Source organism: Cherax quadricarinatus, chromosome 45, assembly GCF_038502225.1.
Source record: "Cherax quadricarinatus isolate ZL_2023a chromosome 45, ASM3850222v1, whole genome shotgun sequence".
Taxonomy (NCBI): domain Eukaryota; kingdom Metazoa; phylum Arthropoda; class Malacostraca; order Decapoda; family Parastacidae; genus Cherax; species Cherax quadricarinatus.
This window is the reverse complement of record NC_091336.1, coordinates 8,274,966-8,294,340: the sequence shown is the minus strand read 5'-3', so window position 1 is coordinate 8,294,340 and position 19,375 is coordinate 8,274,966.

The following is a 19,375-nucleotide window of genomic DNA, read 5'->3' as shown; positions in this document are numbered from 1 at the left end:
GACATACCTCTTAGCTCTGGGACTAGTCTTGTTGCAAACCTTTGCACTTTCTCTAGTTTCTTTACGTGCTTGGCTAGGTGTGGGTTCCAAACTGGTGCCGCATACTCCAATATGGGCCTAACGTACACGGTGTACAGGGTCCTGAATGATTCCTTATTAAGATGTCGGAATGCTGTTCTGAGGTTTGCTAGGCGCCCATATGCTGCAGCAGTTATTTGGTTGATGTGCGCTTCAGGAGATGTGCCTGGTGTTATACTCACCCCAAGATCTTTTTCCTTGAGTGAGGTTTGTAGTCTCTGGCCCCCTAGACTGTACTCCGTCTGCGGCCTTCTTTGCCCTTCCCCAATCTTCATGACTTTGCACTTGGTGGGATTGAACTCCAGGAGCCAATTGCTGGACCAGGTTTGCAGCCTGTCCAGATCCCTTTGTAGTTCTGCCTGGTCTTCGATCGAGTGTATTCTTCTCATCAACTTCACGTCATCTGTGTGTGTGTGTGTGTGTGTGTGTGTGTGTGTGTGTGTGTGTGCGTGTGTGTGTGTGTGTGTGTGTATGTGTACATCGTGTCCATGAATAACTCTAGGAACACTGGCATCTACATCGTTATAACGTTAATGTTACTGTTACTTACTTTAACTTAGCTAGAATAATGTTACTGTTACTTACTTTAACTTAGCTAGAATAATGTTACTGTTACTTACTTTAACTTAGCTAGAATAATGTTACTGTTACTTACTTTAACTTAGCTAGAATAATGTTACTGTTACTTACTTTAACTTAGCTAGAATAATGTTACTGTTACTTACTTTAACTTAGCTAGAATAATGTTACTGTTACTTACTTTAACTTAGCTAGAATAATGTTACTGTTACTTACTTTAACTTAGCTAGAATAATGTTACTGTTACTTACTTTAACTTAGCTAGAATAAAACATTTCCTGAGTATACATTAATGATATCTTGATTACTTTAATTATATGTGTTGAGACACAACTCTGACTGACGACTTCACAATGGTCTGCTGTCATATTGATTGTTGTTGGTAGTGGTGGTGTAGTTGTTGTTGTTGTAGTTGTAATGGTGGTGGTGGTGGTGTAGTTGTTGTTGTGGTAGTTGTGATGGTGGTGGTGGTGGTGGTGTAGTTGTTGTTGTTGTAGTTGTGATGGTGGTGGTGGTGTAGTTGTTGTTGTGGTAGTTGTGATGGTGGTGGTGGTGGTGTAGTTGTTGTTGTTGTAGTTGTGATGGTGGTGGTGGTGGTGTAGTTGTTGTTGTTGTAGTTGTGATGGTGGTGGTGGTGGTGTAGTTGTTGTTGTTGTAGTTGTGATGGTGGTGGTGTAGTTGTTGTTGTTGTAGTTGTGATAGTAGTGGTGGTGTAGTTGTTGTTGTTGTAGTTGTGATGGTGGTGGTGGTGGTGTAGTTGTTGTTGTTGTAGTTGTGATGGTGGTGGTGGTGTAGTTGTTGTTGTTGTAGTTGTGATGGTGGTGGTGTAGTTGTTGTTGTTGTAGTTGTGATAGTAGTGGTGGTGTAGTTGTTGTTGTTGTAGTTGTGATGATGGTGGTGGTGGTGTAGTTATTGTTATGGTAGTAGTGATAGTGGTTGTGTAGTTATTGTTGTGGTAGTTGTGATGGTAGTTGTGTAGTTATTGTTGTGGTAGTAGTGATAGTGGTTGTGTAGTTATTGTTGTGGTAGTTGTGATGGTAGTTGTGTAGTTATTGTTATGGTAGTAGTGATAGTGGTTGTGTAGTTATTGTTGTGGTAGTAGTGATAGTGGTTGTGTAGTTATTGTTGTGGTAGTTGTGATGGTAGTTGTGTAGTTATTGTTGTGGTAGTTGTGATGGTGGTTGTGTAGTTATTGTTGTGGTAGTTGTGATGGTGGTTGTGTAGTTATTGTTGTGGTAGTTGTGATGGTGGTTGTGTAGTTATTGTTGTGGTAGTTGTGATGGTGGTTGTGTAGTTATTGTTATGGTAGTAGTGATAGTGGTTGTGTAGTTATTGTTGTGGTAGTAGTGATAGTGGTTGTGTAGTTATTGTTGTGGTAGTTGTGATGGTGGTTGTGTAGTTATTGTTGTGGTAGTTGTGATGGTAGTTGTGTAGTTATTGTTGTGGTAGTTGTGATGGTGGTTGTGTAGTTATTGTTATGGTAGTAGTGATAGTGGTTGTGTAGTTATTGTTGTGGTAGTTGTGTAGTTATTGTTATGGTAGTAGTGATAGTGGTTGTGTAGTTATTGTTGTGGTAGTTGTGATGGTAGTTGTGTAGTTATTGTTGTGGTAGTTGTGATGATGGTGGTGGTGGTGTAGTTATTGTTGTGGTAGTTGTGATGGTGGTTGTGTAGTTATTGTTGTGGTAGTAGTGATAGTGGTTGTGTAGTTATTGTTGTGGTAGTTGTGATGGTAGTTGTGTAGTTATTGTTGTGGTAGTTGTGATGGTGGTTGTGTAGTTATTGTTGTGGTAGTAGTGATAGTGGTTGTGTAGTTATTGTTGTGGTAGTTGTGATGGTAGTTGTGTAGTTATTGTTGTGGTAGTTGTGATGGTAGTTGTGTAGTTATTGTTGTGGTAGTTGTGATGGTGGTTGTGTAGTTATTGTTGTGGTAGTTGTGATGGTGGTTGTGTAGTTATTGTTATGGTAGTAGTGATAGTGGTTGTGTAGTTATTGTTGTGGTAGTTGTGATGGTGGTTGTGTAGTTATTGTTGTGGTAGTTGTGATGGTAGTTGTGTAGTTATTGTTATGGTAGTAGTGATAGTGGTTGTGTAGTTATTGTTGTGGTAGTTGTGATGGTAGTTGTGTAGTTATTGTTGTGGTAGTTGTGATGGTAGTTGTGTAGTTATTGTTGTGGTAGTTGTGATGGTGGTTGTGTAGTTATTGTTATGGTAGTAGTGATAGTGGTTGTGTAGTTATTGTTATGGTAGTTGTGATGGTAGTTGTGTAGTTATTGTTGTGGTAGTTGTGATGGTGGTTGTGTAGTTATTGTTATGGTAGTAGTGATAGTGGTTGTGTAGTTATTGTTATGGTAGTTGTGATGGTAGTTGTGTAGTTATTGTTGTGGTAGTTGTGATGGTGGTTGTGTAGTTATTGTTATGGTAGTAGTGATAGTGGTTGTGTAGTTATTGTTGTGGTAGTTGTGATGGTAGTTGTGTAGTTATTGTTATGGTAGTTGTGATGGTAGTTGTGTAGTTATTGTTGTGGTAGTTGTGATGGTAGTTGTGTAGTTATTGTTGTGGTAGTTGTGATGGTAGTTGTGTAGTTATTGTTGTGGTAGTTGTGATGGTAGTTGTGTAGTTATTGTTATGGTAGTAGTGATAGTGGTTGTGTAGTTATTGTTGTGGTAGTTGTGATGGTAGTTGTGTAGTTATTGTTGTGGTAGTTGTGATGGTGGTTGTGTAGTTATTGTTATGGTAGTAGTGATAGTGGTTGTGTAGTTATTGTTGTGGTAGTTGTGATGGTAGTTGTGTAGTTATTGTTGTGGTAGTTGTGATGGTGGTTGTGTAGTTATTGTTGTGGTAGTTGTGATGGTGGTTGTGTAGTTATTGTTATGGTAGTAGTGATAGTGGTTGTGTAGTTATTGTTGTGGTAGTTGTGATGGTAGTTGTGTAGTTATTGTTGTGGTAGTTGTGATGGTGGTTGTGTAGTTATTGTTATGGTAGTTGTGATGGTGGTTGTGTAGTTATTGTTGTGGTAGTTGTGATGGTGGTTGTGTAGTTATTGTTATGGTAGTAGTGATAGTGGTTGTGTAGTTATTGTTATGGTAGTAGTGATAGTGGTTGTGTAGTTATTGTTGTGGTAGTTGTGATGGTGGTTGTGTAGTTATTGTTGTGGTAGTTGTGATGGTGGTTGTGTAGTTATTGTTATGGTAGTAGTGATAGTGGTTGTGTAGTTATTGTTGTGGTAGTTGTGATGGTGGTTGTGTAGTTATTGTTGTGGTAGTTGTGATGGTGGTTGTGTAGTTATTGTTGTGGTAGTTGTGATGGTGGTTGTGTAGTTATTGTTATGGTAGTTGTGATAGTGGTTGTGTAGTTATTGTTGTGGTAGTTGTGATGGTAGTTGTGTAGTTATTGTTGTGGTAGTTGTGATGGTGGTTGTGTAGTTATTGTTATGGTAGTAGTGATAGTGGTTGTGTAGTTATTGTTGTGGTAGTTGTGATGGTGGTTGTGTAGTTATTGTTGTGGTAGTTGTGATGGTAGTTGTGTAGTTATTGTTGTGGTAGTTGTGATGGTAGTTGTGTAGTTATTGTTGTGGTAGTTGTGATGGTGGTTGTGTAGTTATTGTTGTGGTAGTTGTGATGGTGGTTGTGTATTTATTGTTATGGTAGTAGTGATAGTGGTTGTGTAGTTATTGTTGTGGTAGTTGTGATGGTGGTTGTGTAGTTATTGTTGTGGTAGTTGTGATGGTGGTTGTGTAGTTATTGTTATGGTAGTAGTGATAGTGGTTGTGTAGTTATTGTTGTGGTAGTTGTGATGGTAGTTGTGTAGTTATTGTTGTGGTAGTTGTGATGGTGGTTGTGTAGTTATTGTTATGGTAGTAGTGATAGTGGTTGTGTAGTTATTGTTATGGTAGTAGTGATAGTGGTTGTGTAGTTATTGTTGTGGTAGTTGTGATGGTGGTTGTGTAGTTATTGTTGTGGTAGTTGTGATGGTGGTTGTGTAGTTATTGTTATGGTAGTAGTGATAGTGGTTGTGTAGTTATTGTTGTGGTAGTTGTGATGGTGGTTGTGTAGTTATTGTTATGGTAGTAGTGATAGTGGTTGTGTAGTTATTGTTGTGGTAGTTGTGATGGTGGTTGTGTAGTTATTGTTGTGGTAGTTGTGATGGTGGTTGTGTAGTTATTGTTATGGTAGTAGTGATAGTGGTTGTGTAGTTATTGTTGTGGTAGTTGTGATGGTGGTTGTGTAGTTATTGTTATGGTAGTAGTGATAGTGGTTGTGTAGTTATCGTTTTGGTAGTTGTGATAGTGGTGTGGTTATTGTTGTGGTAATTGTGATGATGGTGGTGGTGAATGGTGGTGGTGGTGGTGTAGATTTTGTTGTAGTAGTTGCGATGGTGGTGGTGCAGTTATTGTTCTGGTAGTTGTGATGGTGGTAGTGTAGATATTGTTGTGGTGTTGTGATGGTGGTGGTGGTGAATGGTGGTGGTGGTGTAGTTATTTTTGTGGTAGTTGTGGTGGTGGTGGTGGTGAATGGTGGTGGTGGTGGTGTTATTGTTGTGGTAGTTGTGATGGTGGTGGTGGTGAAGGGTGATGGTGGTGGCATGTTAAAATGATTGCTTCACCATCCATGACAGTGTATGTTATATTGAGTGACTCACCATCCATGACAGTGTATGCTATAGTGACTGACTCATCATCCATGACAAAGTGTGTTATAATGATTGACTCATCATCCATGATGAAGTGTGTTACAATGATTGACTCATCATCCATGACAAAGTGTGTTATAATGATTGACTCATCATCCATGACAAAGTATGTTATAATGATTGACTCATCATCCATGACTAAGTGTGTTATAATGATTGACTCATCATTCATGACAACGTATGTTATACTGACTGACTCATCATCCATGACAACGTATGTTATACTGACTGACTCATCATCCATGACAACGTATGTTATACTGACTGACTCATCATCCATGACACGGTATTTCTTCATCTGACTGAAGAACTCAACACAGTCGTCTTGACTCACAAGTGTTTGCTACCATTAGTCAGACACAGCTCTAAAATGCTGTAGAAATAAAGGCAGATTTTTAGCAGCCACAACGCTATATAAAAATCTCGTAAAAATTTGGCTTACCCGAATTTAAATTTAAATCAGTTCACCTACATTTAAATGACTATATTTTTAAAGATTTATATATAAAAAATTAAATTTCAGCCATTGAGAATTTGTAAAAGAAAAATTTAGTCAGGCTCCCTTACCTTCGTGTGTTAGTGTGACTTGTAAATGGTCCAAGTTGGACCGAAACGTCGTCGTAAGCTTTCTCTCCTATGTGCGGGTTATTTATGTATTGTTCCAGCCCCGGTATTGTGTCTTTTTGTTCTTTAGTGCAGCATGGAACAGCTCCCTGAGTCCTCCTCACGCAGTACAGCCTTGCTGGCACAGCAATAATATTCAACGCGGAATTAATATTCACTTAGCCGTTCCTCTGTTGAACCTGTTCTGAATTATTGTCCCCGTTGTAACTTACTGAACTGTTGCTCTGTTGTAACTTATTGAACTGTTCTATGCTGTAGTTTATTGTACTGCTGTTCTATACTGTAGTTTACTGTACTGCTGTTCTATGCTGTAGTTTTATTGTACTGCTGTTCTATGCTGTAGTTTACTGTACTGCTGTTCTATGCTGTAGTTTTATTGTACTGCTGTTCTATGCTGTAGTTTACTGTACTGCTGTTCTATGCTGTAGTTTTATTGTACTGCTGTTCTATGCTGTAGTTTATTGTACTGCTGTTCTATACTGTAGTTTACTGTACTGCTGTTCTATGCTGTAGTTTTATTGTACTGCTGTTCTATGCTGTAGTTTACTGTACTGCTGTTCTATGCTGTAGTTTATTGAACTGCTGTTCTATGCTGTAGTTTTTTGTACTGCTGTTCTATGCTGTAGTTTATTGTACTGCTGTTCTATGCTGTAGTTTATTGTACTGCTGTTCTATGCTGTAGTTTATTGTACTGCTGTTCTATGCTGTAGTTTACTGTACTGCTGTTCTATGCTGTAGTTTACTGTACTGCTGTTCTATGCTGTAGTTTTATTGTACTGCTGTTCTATGCTGTAGTTTACTGTACTGCTGTTCTATGCTGTAGTTTATTGTACTGCTGTTCTATGCTGTAGTTTTTTGTACTGCTGTTCTATGCTGTAGTTTATTGTACTGCTGTTCTATGCTGTAGTTTATTGTACTGCTGTTCTATGCTGTAGTTTACTGTACTGCTGTTCTATGCTGTAGTTTATTGTACTGCTGTTCTATGCTGTAGTTTTTTGTACTGCTGTTCTATGCTGTAGTTTACTGTACTGCTGTTCTATGCTGTAGTTTACTGTACTGCTGTTCTATGCTGTAGTTTATTGTACTGCTGTTCTATGCTGTAGTTTATTGTACTGCTGTTCTATGCTGTAGTTTATTGTACTGCTGTTCTATGCTGTAGTTTACTGTACTGCTGTTCTATGCTGTAGTTTATTGTACTGCTGTTCTATGCTGTAGTTTACTGTACTGCTGTTCTATGCTGTAGTTTACTGTACTGCTGTTCTATGCTGTAGTTTACTGTACTGCTGTTCTAAGCTGTAGTTTACTGTACTGCTGTTCTATGCTGTAGTTTACTGTACTGCTGTTCTAAGCTGTAGTTTTATTGTACTGCTGTTCTAAGCTGTAGTTTACTGTACTGCTGTTCTATGCTGTAGTTTACTGTAATAACATTATTGTGTACTCTGACAATTACATCTGTTTCAGCAGTGAATCTTTTATCTCGAGAAATTAACCGAGTTTTGAGAACAAGAACATTTGTGTGTCTAGAGAGCAGCCAGTTAGTGGTCTGTATAAAGCCAGACCAGGACGTCAGTGGGCTGTATAATAATATAATAATAATAATATCTTTATTTCTACAAGTACAAGGTATACAGACCATAGCTGACATGAATGACAAATTATATTATATAGAAAGCCCCTGTTATGCAGAGCATTTCGGGCAAATTATGTTCCCTCTCCAGGATGCGATCCACACTAGTTGACTAACACCCAGGTACCTTTTTTGCTCCTAGGTGAACATGGGCAGCAGTTGTCTTAAGGAAACTGGCATAGTGCCAGACAAGTGGAAAATGGCAAATGTAATACCTATTTACAAGGCAGGTGACAGGTCCTTAGCTTCGAACTATAGACTAATAAGCCTTACCTCCATAGTGGGAAAATTTATGGAATCAATAATTGCCGAAGCAATTCGTAGCCATCTTGACAGGCACAGATTGATTAATGAATCTCAGCATGGTTTTACAAAGGGGCGTTCCTGTCTTACAAATTTACTAACTTTTTTCACTAAGGTGTTTGAGGAGGTAGATCATGGTAATGAATATGATATTGTGTATATGGACTTCAGTAAGGCTTTCGATAGAGTTCCACACCAGAGGCTGTTGAGGAAACTTAAGGCACACGGAATAGGAGGAGAAATTTTTTCCTGGGTAGAGGCATGACTGACAAATAAGCAGCAGAGAGTTTGCATAAATGGGGAGAAATCAGAATGGGGGCACGTCACAAGCAGTATTCCACAGGGGCCAGTTTTGGGCCCGTTGTTGTTCACAATTACATAAACGACATAGATGAGGGAATAAATAGCGGCATAAGCAAATTTGCTGATGACACCAAAATAGGCCGTCCAATTCATTCTAATGAGGACACTAGAGCACTCCAGGATGATTTGAATAGACTGATGCAATAGTTGAAGAAGTGGCAGATGCAGTTTAATATTGACTAATGCAAAGTTCTAAATGTAGGACAGTTAAATAACCATGCCACATATAAACTAAATAATGTAGATCTTAATACTACTGATTGTGAAAACGATTTAAAAGTTCTAGTTAGCAGTAATCTGAAACCAAGACAACAGTGCATAAGTGTTCGCAATGAAGCTAACAGAATTCTTGGCTTCATATCAAGAAGTATAAATAATAGAAGTCCTCAGGTTGTTCTTCAACTCTATATATCCTTTGTTAGGCCTCATTTAGACTATGCTGCTCAGTTCTGGTCACCGTATTACAGAATGGATATAAATGCTCTGGAAAACGTACAGAAGAGGATGACAAAGTTGATCCCATGTATCAGAAATCTTCCCTATGAGGATAGACTGAGGGCCCTGAATCTGCACTCTCTAGAAAGGCGTAGAATTAGGGGGGATATGATTGAGGTGTATACTTGGAAAACAGGAATAAATAAAGGGGATGTAAATAGAGTGCTAAAAATATCTAGCCTAGACAGGACTCGCAGCAATGGTTTTAAGTTGGAAAAATTCAGATTCAGGAAGAATATAAGAAAGCACTGGTTACGTAATAGAGTTGTGGATGAGTGGAACACACTCCCGAGTACCGTCATAGAAGCTAAGACCTTGTGTAGTTTTAAAAATAGGCTAGATAAATACATGAGTGAGTATGGGTGGGTGTGAGTTGAACCTGACTAGCTTGTGCCACTACGTCAGATGCTGTGAATGTGACCTGACCTGACTAGGTTAGGGCGTTGGCTTAAGCTGGTAGGAGAATTGGACCTGCCTCGCGTGGGCCAGTAGGCCTGTTGCAGTGTTCCTGTTTTCTTATGTTCTTATGTAATGTTTCTACCCGTACCGGGGATCGCACCACGGACCTCAGTGTGCCAACCGAGTGCGCTAGCAATAGATCTACGGGACACAAGTGTCTAACACTTAGGCATATATTTTATCCCTCGTATATTATGTGGTTGACCTCGCCTTTCACAGCCGACACTTTCTAAATACCAAAACACATCCGCTTCCTCCATACGTCTTCCCTTCATTTAGATGTCAGCGGTTTCAGAACGATTACCAAGACTGAAGGTGAAGTTTCATACCCTTGGTGAAATTGACGAATGTGTTGTCATGAGCGTGTAGTGAGTGGCATGCCATCACGCCACAGCAACTTAGTTGAAGGGTATATAAACCAGCGGCCCTGAACCCTGAAGGGTAATGCGTACACACTGAGTGTTGCACGTGAACGGCGTGACCAAGTGATCTTCAGTCACGAACTATGCAATAATTCTGAAGAGTGGAAACACGCTTTTGTTGGGTTCTGCAATGACGAGATATGCGACAATACTGGAGAAGAGAAACACCTGGTGGAACATGCTATTGTTGGGACAGTGTTTCACTAAATAAATTTCTGATGGTTATAATTATAAGCATAATATTTAAAGGGGTGGACGGGTAAGCCGGTGGAAGGCCTCCGTCAGATGACCTAAAGCTTCAGCTGCTGGTCATCATATGACTTAGACCTGGTTCAGTAAACACTTGTTTGCTGACTAAACCTTACGTTACCTAACCTAACCTAACCTAATCTAACGTTACTTAACGTTACCTAACCTAACCTGACCTAATCTAACGTTACTTAACGTTACCTAACCTAACCTGACCTAATCTAACGTTACTTAACGTTACCTAACCTAACCTGACCTAATCTAACGTTACTTAACGTTACCTAACCTAACCTGAACTAATCTAACGTTACTTAACGTTACCTAACCTAACCTGACCTAATCTAACGTTACTTAACGTTACCTAACCTAACCTGACCTAATCTAACGTTACTTAACGTTACCTAACCTAACCTAACCTAATCTAACGTTACTTAACGTTACCTAACCTAATCTAACGTTACGTAACGTTACCTAACCTAACCTAACCTAATTTAACGTTACTTAACGTTACCTAACCTAACCTAACCTAATCTAACGTTACTTAACGTTACCTAACCTAACCTAACCTAATCTAACGTTACGTAACGTTACCTAACCTAACCTAATCTAACGTTACGTAACGTAACGTAACCTAATCTAACGTTACTTAACGTAACCTAACCTAACCAAATCTAACGTTACTTAACCTAACGTAACCTAACCTAATCTAACGTTACGTAACGCTACCTAACCTAATCTAACGTTACGTAACGTTACCTAACCTAACCTAATCTAACGTTACGTAACGTAACGTAACCTAATCTAACGTTACTTAACGTAACCTAACCTAACCTAATCTAACGTTACTTAACGTAACCTAACCTAACCTAATCTAACGTTACGTAACGTTACCTAACCTAACCAAATCTAACGTTACGTAACCTAACCTAATTTAACGTTACGTAACGTAACCTAACCTAATCTAACGTTACGTAACGTAACCTAACCTAACCAAATCTAACGTTACGTAACGTAACCTAACCTAATCTAACGTTACGTAACGTAACCTAACCTAACCAAATCTAACGTTACGTAACGTAACCTAACCTAATCTAACGTTACTTAACGTAACGTAACCTAACCTAATCTAACGTTATTTAACGTAACTTAACCTAACCAATTCTAACGTTACGTAACGTAACCTAACCAAATCTAACGTTACGTAACGTAACCTAACCTAATCTAACGTTACTTAGCGTAACTTAACCTAACCTAATCTAACGTTACTTAACGTAACTTAACCTAACCTAATCTAACGTTACGTAACGTAACCTAACCTAATCTAACGTTACGTAACGTAACCTGACCTAGTTGAAGATTGAGACACTTATGCAGCATATGGAAATCTTTATTCAGGAAACGTTTCGCCACACAGTGGCTTCATCAGTCCAATACAAAGAGGAAGGCGTAAGGAGAGGACGAGAATGAGGTAATCAGTCCCTCAACCTGGAGTCGATGTGTTCAGTCCATCAATCTTGTAGATTGATGGACTGAACACATCGACTCAAGGTTGAGGGACTGATTACCTCATTCTCCTCCTCTCCTTACGCCTTCCTCTTTGTATTGGACTGATGAAGCCACTGTGTGGCGAAACGTTTCCTGAATAAAGATTTCCATATGCTGCATAAGTGTCTCAATCTTCAACTTGTCGGTTTTTCAAACCATTCATCGTAACCTGACCTAACCTAATCTTACCTAACCAAGTCATAACTAGTACAATGTTTCACACTAAGTCAGAGTAGAGCCTCAACGTGATTTTCGAAACATATCACTTGGTGTAGAGCTTCATCATAACTTGATAGAGCTATACACAGGGCGAAACGTTGTTCCAACCAAAGCTAGCTCTTAATTTTCCCTTTATAAACTCAGCATCAGCTATAATGAACGTCCGTGATTCTTGCTACATACAAGGACCATGGGTCAAGCTTCACGTCCATTCTTCAGGTTTCTTGTAATAATGTTGGTAGAATTACAGACAATATGTTAGGTAAAAGGACACAAGTGCAACTAATGTGATATTTTATTGTGGCAACGTTTCGCTCTCCAGGAGCTTTGTCAAGGTGTTACAAACAATACATGGACACAGAGGGTATATATGGGTATTAGAGTGAGGGACAAAGCGTAATATAATCGTTGTAGGTAGTAGTAGTAGTAATATTAGTAGTAGTAATATTAGTAGTAGTAATATTAGTAGTAGTAATATTAGTAGTAGTAATATTAGTAGTAGTAATAGCAGCAGCAGCAGCAGCAGCTGGTGCTAGTGTTGTGGGTGGCATCCTGGGCGGTGCTAGTGTTGTGGGTGGCATCCTGGGCAGTGCTAGTATTGTGGGTGGCATCCTGGGCAGTGCTAGTGTTGTGGGTGGCATCCTGGGCGGTGCTAGTGTTGTGGGTGGCATCATGGGCAGTGCTAGTGTTGTGGGTGGCATCCTGGGCGGTGCTAGTGTTGTGGGTGGCATCATGGGCAGTGCTAGTGTTGTGGGTGGCATCCTGGGCGGTGCTAGTGTTGTGGGTGGCATCCTGGGCAGTGCTAGTGTTGTGGGTGGCATGCTGGGCGGTGCTAGTGTTGTGGGTGGCATCCTGGGCGGTGCTAGTGTTGTGGGTGGCATCCTGGGCAGTGCTAGTGTTGTGAGTGGTATCCTGGGCAGTGCTAGTGTTGTGGGTGGCATACTGGGCAGTGCTAGTGTTGTGGGTGGCATTCTGGGCAGTGCTAGTGTTGTGGGTGGCATCCTGGGCGGTGCTAGTGTTGTGGGTGGCATCCTGGGCGGTGCTAGTGTTGTGGGTGGCATCCTGGGCGGTGCTAGTGTTGTGGGTGGCATCCTGGGCAGTGCTAGTGTTGTGGGTGGCATCCTGGGCAGTGCTAGTGTTGTGGGTGGCATCCTGGGCGGTGCTAGTGTTGTGGGTGGCATCCTGGGCGGTGCTAGTGTTGTGGGTGGCATCCTGGGCGGTGCTAGTGTTGTGGGTGGCATCCTGGGCAGTGCTAGTGTTGTGGGTGGCATCCTGGGCAGTGCTAGTGTTGTGGGTGACATTCTGGGTGGTGCTAGTGTTGTGGGTGGCATCCTGGGTGGTGCTAGTGTTGTGGGTGGCATCCTGGGCAGTGCTAGTGTTGTGGGTGGCATCCTGGGCAGTGCTAGTGTTGTGGGTGGCATCCTGGGCAGTGCTAGTGTTGTGGGTGGCATCCTGGGTGGTGCTAGTGTTGTGGGTGGCATTCTAGGCGGTGCTAGTGTTGTGGGTGGCATCCTGGGCGGTGCTAGTGTTGTGGGTGGCATCCTGAGCAGTGCTAGTGTTGTGGGTGGCATCCTGGGCAGTGCTAGTGTTGTGGGTGGCATCCTGGGTGGTGCTAGTGTTGTGAGTGGTATCCTGGGCAGTGCTAGTGTTGTGGGTGGCATACTGGGCAGTGCTAGTGTTGTGGGTGGCATTCTGGGCAGTGCTAGTGTTGTGGGTGGCATCCTGGGCGGTGCTAGTGTTGTGGGTGGCATCCTGGGCGGTGCTAGTGTTGTGGGTGGCATCCTGGGCGGTGCTAGTGTTGTGGGTGGCATCTTGGGCAGTGCTAGTGTTGTGGGTGGCATCCTGGGCAGTGCTAGTGTTGTGGGTGGCATCCTGGGCGGTGCTAGTGTTGTGGGTGGCATCCTGGGAGGTGCTAGTGTTGTGGGTGGCATCCTGGGCGGTGCTAGTGTTGTGGGTGGCATCCTGGGCAGTGCTAGTGTTGTGGGTGGCATCCTGGGCAGTGCTAGTGTTGTGGGTGACATTCTGGGTGGTGCTAGTGTTGTGGGTGGCATCCTGGGTGGTGCTAGTGTTGTGGGTGGCATCCTGGGCAGTGCTAGTGTTGTGGGTGGCATCCTGGGCAGTGCTAGTGTTGTGGGTGGCATCCTGGGCAGTGCTAGTGTTGTGGGTGGCATCCTGGGTGGTGCTAGTGTTGTGGGTGGCATTCTAGGCGGTGCTAGTGTTGTGGGTGGCATCCTGGGCGGTGCTAGTGTTGTGGGTGGCATCCTGAGCAGTGCTAGTGTTGTGGGTGGCATCCTGGGCAGTGCTAGTGTTGTGGGTGGCATCCTGGGTGGTGCTAGTGTTGTGGGTGGCATCCTGGGCAGTGCTAGTGTTGTGGGTGGCATCCTGGGCAGTGCTAGTGTTGTGGGTGGCATCCTGGACAGTGCTAGTGTTGTGGGTGGCATCCTGGGCAGTGCTAGTGTTGTGGGTGGCATCCTGGGCAGTGCTAGTGTTGTGGGTGGCATCCTGGGCAGTGCTAGTGTTGTGGGTGGCATCCTGGGCAGTGCTAGTGTTGTGGGTGGCATCCTGGGCAGTGCTAGTGTTGTGGGTGGCATCCTGGGCAGTGCTAGTGTTGTGGGTGGCATCCTGGGCGGTGCTAGTGTTGTGGGTGGCATCCTGGGCAGTGCTAGTGTTGTGGGTGGCATCCTGGGCAGTGCTAGTGTTGTGGGTGGCATCCTGGGCGGTGCTAGTGTTGTGGGTGGCATCCTGGGCAGTGCTAGTGTTGTGGGTGGCATCCTGGGCGGTGCTAGTGTTGTGGGTGGCATCCTGGGCGGTGCTAGTGTTGTGGGTGGCATCCTGGGCGGTGCTAGTGTTGTGGGTGGCATCCTGGGCGGTGCTAGTGTTGTGGGTGGCATCCTGGGCGGTGCTAGTGTTGTGGGTGGCATCCTGGGCGGTGCTAGTGTTGTGGGTGGCATCCTGGGCGGTGCTAGTGTTGTGGGTGGCATCCTGGGCGGTGCTAGTGTTGTGGGTGGCATCCTGGGCGGTGCTAGTGTTGTGGGTGGCATCCTGGGCGGTGCTAGTGTTGTGGGTGGCATCCTGGGCGGTGCTAGTGTTGTGGGTGGCATCCTGGGCGGTGCTAGTGTTGTGGGTGGCATCCTGGGCGGTGCTAGTGTTGTGGGTGGCATCCTGGGCGGTGCTAGTGTTGTGGGTGGCATCCTGGGTGGTGCTAGTGTTGTGGGTGGCATCCTGGGCGGTGCTAGTGTTGTGGGTGGCATCCTGGGCGGTGCTAGTGTTGTGGGTGGCATCCTGGGCGGTGCTAGTGTTGTGGGTGGCATCCTGGGCGGTGCTAGTGTTGTGGGTGGCATCCTGGGCGGTGCTAGTGTTGTGGGTGGCATCCTGGGTGGTGCTAGTGTTGTGGGTGGCATCCTGGGCGGTGCTAGTGTTGTGGGTGGCATCCTGGGCGGTGCTAGTGTTGTGGGTGGCATCCTGGACGGTGCTAGTGTTGTGGGTGGCATCCTGGGTGGTGCTAGTGTTGTGGGTGGCATCCTGGGCGGTGCTAGTGTTGTGGGTGGCATCCTGGGCGGTGCTAGTGTTGTGGGTGGCATCCTGGGCGGTGCTAGTGTTGTGGGTGGCATCCTGGGCGGTGCTAGTGTTGTGGGTGGCATCCTGGGCGGTGCTAGTGTTGTGGGTGGCATCCTGGGTGGTGCTAGTGTTGTGGGTGGCATCCTGGGCGGTGCTAGTGTTGTGGGTGGCATCCTGGGCGGTGCTAGTGTTGTGGGTGGCATCCTGGGCGGTGCTAGTGTTGTGGGTGGCATCCTGGGCGGTGCTAGTGTTGTGGGTGGCATCCTGGGCGGTGCTAGTGTTGTGGGTGGCATCCTGGGCGGTGCTAGTGTTGTGGGTGGCATCCTGGGCGGTGCTAGTGTTGTGGGTGGCATCCTGGGCGGTGCTAGTGTTGTGGGTGGCATCCTGGGCGGTGCTAGTGTTGTGGGTGGCATCTTGGGCAGTGCTAGTGTTGTGGGTGGCATCCTGGGCAGTGCTAGTGTTGTGGGTGGCATCCTGGGCGGTGCTAGTGTTGTGGGTGGCATCCTGGGAGGTGCTAGTGTTGTGGGTGGCATCCTGGGCGGTGCTAGTGTTGTGGGTGGCATCCTGGGCAGTGCTAGTGTTGTGGGTGGCATCCTGGGCAGTGCTAGTGTTGTGGGTGACATTCTGGGTGGTGCTAGTGTTGTGGGTGGCATCCTGGGTGGTGCTAGTGTTGTGGGTGGCATCCTGGGCAGTGCTAGTGTTGTGGGTGGCATCCTGGGCAGTGCTAGTGTTGTGGGTGGCATCCTGGGCAGTGCTAGTGTTGTGGGTGGCATCCTGGGTGGTGCTAGTGTTGTGGGTGGCATTCTAGGCGGTGCTAGTGTTGTGGGTGGCATCCTGGGCGGTGCTAGTGTTGTGGGTGGCATCCTGAGCAGTGCTAGTGTTGTGGGTGGCATCCTGGGCAGTGCTAGTGTTGTGGGTGGCATCCTGGGTGGTGCTAGTGTTGTGGGTGGCATCCTGGGCAGTGCTAGTGTTGTGGGTGGCATCCTGGGCAGTGCTAGTGTTGTGGGTGGCATCCTGGACAGTGCTAGTGTTGTGGGTGGCATCCTGGGCAGTGCTAGTGTTGTGGGTGGCATCCTGGGCAGTGCTAGTGTTGTGGGTGGCATCCTGGGCAGTGCTAGTGTTGTGGGTGGCATCCTGGGCAGTGCTAGTGTTGTGGGTGGCATCCTGGGCAGTGCTAGTGTTGTGGGTGGCATCCTGGGCAGTGCTAGTGTTGTGGGTGGCATCCTGGGCAGTGCTAGTGTTGTGGGTGGCATCCTGGGCGGTGCTAGTGTTGTGGGTGGCATCCTGGGCAGTGCTAGTGTTGTGGGTGGCATCCTGGGCAGTGCTAGTGTTGTGGGTGGCATCCTGGGCGGTGCTAGTGTTGTGGGTGGCATCCTGGGCAGTGCTAGTGTTGTGGGTGGCATCCTGGGCGGTGCTAGTGTTGTGGGTGGCATCCTGGGCGGTGCTAGTGTTGTGGGTGGCATCCTGGGCGGTGCTAGTGTTGTGGGTGGCATCCTGGGCGGTGCTAGTGTTGTGGGTGGCATCCTGGGCGGTGCTAGTGTTGTGGGTGGCATCCTGGGCGGTGCTAGTGTTGTGGGTGGCATCCTGGGCGGTGCTAGTGTTGTGGGTGGCATCCTGGGCGGTGCTAGTGTTGTGGGTGGCATCCTGGGCGGTGCTAGTGTTGTGGGTGGCATCCTGGGCGGTGCTAGTGTGCCTGAGTTCTGGACGTGGAAATGAAGCGAGGTAGTAATAGACGAGGTAGGAAGAGACGAGGTAGAATGAGACGAGGTAGGAAGAGACAAGGTAGAATGAGACGAGGTAGGAAGAGACAAGGTAGAATGAGACGAGGTAGGAAGAGACAAGGTAGAATGAGACGAGGTAGGAAGAGACAAGGTAGAATGAGACGAGGTAGGAAGAGACAAGGTAGAATGAGACGAGGTAGGAAGAGACAAGGTAGGAAGAGACGAGGTAGAAAGAGACAAGGTAGAAAGAGACAAGGTAAGAAGAGACGAGGTAGAAAGAGACAAGGTAGAAGAGACGAGGTAGAGACAGCCAAGTCAGGACAACAGTTCTTAGTCTGGAAATTCCACTGCTTAAAATCCATTTAGAGATGAGGAGATCATTACAGTGGTGGCCCTGGGTGGATCCCAGCTGACTCCTCCTCCATGATGAGTCTCGATACACTTGACCGAATTAGAAGAAAACGTATCTTTACGGAATTTACATAATTATACCGTGGAACGATAGTATTGAAGGCATCGCTTATTCATTTTGCATCTATCAATATTATCTTGAGTTCGACCTCAACCAGAAATGAAAATTGCTTTAAATTCTTTCGTATAAGAAGTATTACAGCCTCGCAACGAGCGCAGAATACTTCATTAGAGGCAAATTGGTATCTGAAATTGGTCTGACCTGGCCAGCAAGTCCATAAAACATTTATGGCTTTGCATGACTAGAGAAGATTCACGGTCCTTCACACCAGGAAATAGGATACAAAATACTTTCTGTCACCACAAATTACTTAACCATTAAGTCTGTTCTCTGACTTCTCTTTATTTCTAGTCTTTCTAATCTTAACAACTCACTCCGTTTCATAGGCATAACACTGATTTTTCGCCACACTAACAACCTTCGCAGTAGTCTAGTTCGTACCTCTCCTCATGGTAGATAAGATAAGATAAGATAAGATTTCGTTCGGATTTTTAACCCCGGGGGGTTAGCCACCCAGGATAACCCAAGAAAGTCAGTGCGTCATCGAGGACTGTCTAACTTATTTCCATTGGAGTCCTTAATCTTGTCCCCCAGGATGCAACCCACACCAGTCGACTAACACCCAGGTACCTATTTGCTGCTAGGTGAACAGGACAACAGGTGTAAGGAAACGTGTCGGAATGTTTCCACCCGCCGGGAATCGAACCCGGGCCCTCCGTGTGTGAAGCGGGAGCTTTAGCCACCAGGCCACCGGGCCACCCAGCTGCCCCTGGTGGCTATTCAATCTCATGCTCCTCTTATCCTCTACTTAAGGACTGTTGGGTTAGTATGAACTTGGTACAGATATATGGAGTGCAGGTATACTGCAAGAACACTATATTAACCCTGGTAATATAGGCGATAGTTTCTTTTCATATATCAGATTTTATTTTAGGTATCATTGAAAGGATATCTTCAAGCAGGTGAAGGATTTTTTCGGTTTCTTCCTCCAAGGTTCTCGTTTGTAATTTGAGAACGCCTCACCCGATCGGCTTCAAATTTTCAGCGCTACTGTACGGTAACCAGGGAAAGGATCGTGCAACAACCGGCATGTGCAGGAGCTCTCCGCCTCTTGTCTCTTTCCAACTTTTCATAACTTTGCGCTTGCTAGGGTTGATTTCAAGCAGCATTTTGTTTGTCGAGTCTTGTTGTTAGGTCAGGTTTATTTGACCTAGGATGACCTCTCTTAACCTGTGAATTAAAGTAATAATGAGATGTGATAGAAGAAATTGTTCTGTGACCAGGAGGCCTGGTCACAGACCGGCGTTGACCCCCGGAACTCTCTCCAGGTAAACTCCAGGTAAACATAGCTTTAATGTGATCACAGTTTTAGATGCGCAGTTATAGCTGTGACTCCTCCTAATATTGTACAGTAATAGCCATTACATTAACATGAAGAATTTACTTTGCATGAAATCACATTGGAATGTTACTCTCTTTATAAATTATTCATTTCAATGCAGGTAACATTAATTTCGGGCTCGCTAACCTGGAAATATTATATCTGTACTTTTCACAGCTGGAATAAAATATGCAAATGCGAATTAATGTGGCTTCTCAAAATGAGGAGGAGTTATCATGATGTAAAGTGAGTAAGTAAAGTTGATTTTAGAAAGGAATTCTCTATTATACACCTTTTTTTTAGGTTTTATTGAAGTCGCCTTTTAAGAAATGGAGTACTTCTCTAACAGATTCCCTTATCTTCGTGTGTTAGTGTGACCTGTAAATGGTCCAAGTGGGACCGAAACGTCGTTATAAGCTTCTGCTTCTCTTTTGTTTGGTTGAGATAGTATTTACGAGTAGTAAGAGGCACTAGTGAGGAAACTAGGAAATACAGCAGACGCGGTCGGGAGCTGTGGTGTAGTTGTGGTGTTGTGCGTGTATTTACAATATTTACAATGAGCCACACACAAAACGAATGTGAACAAAGTA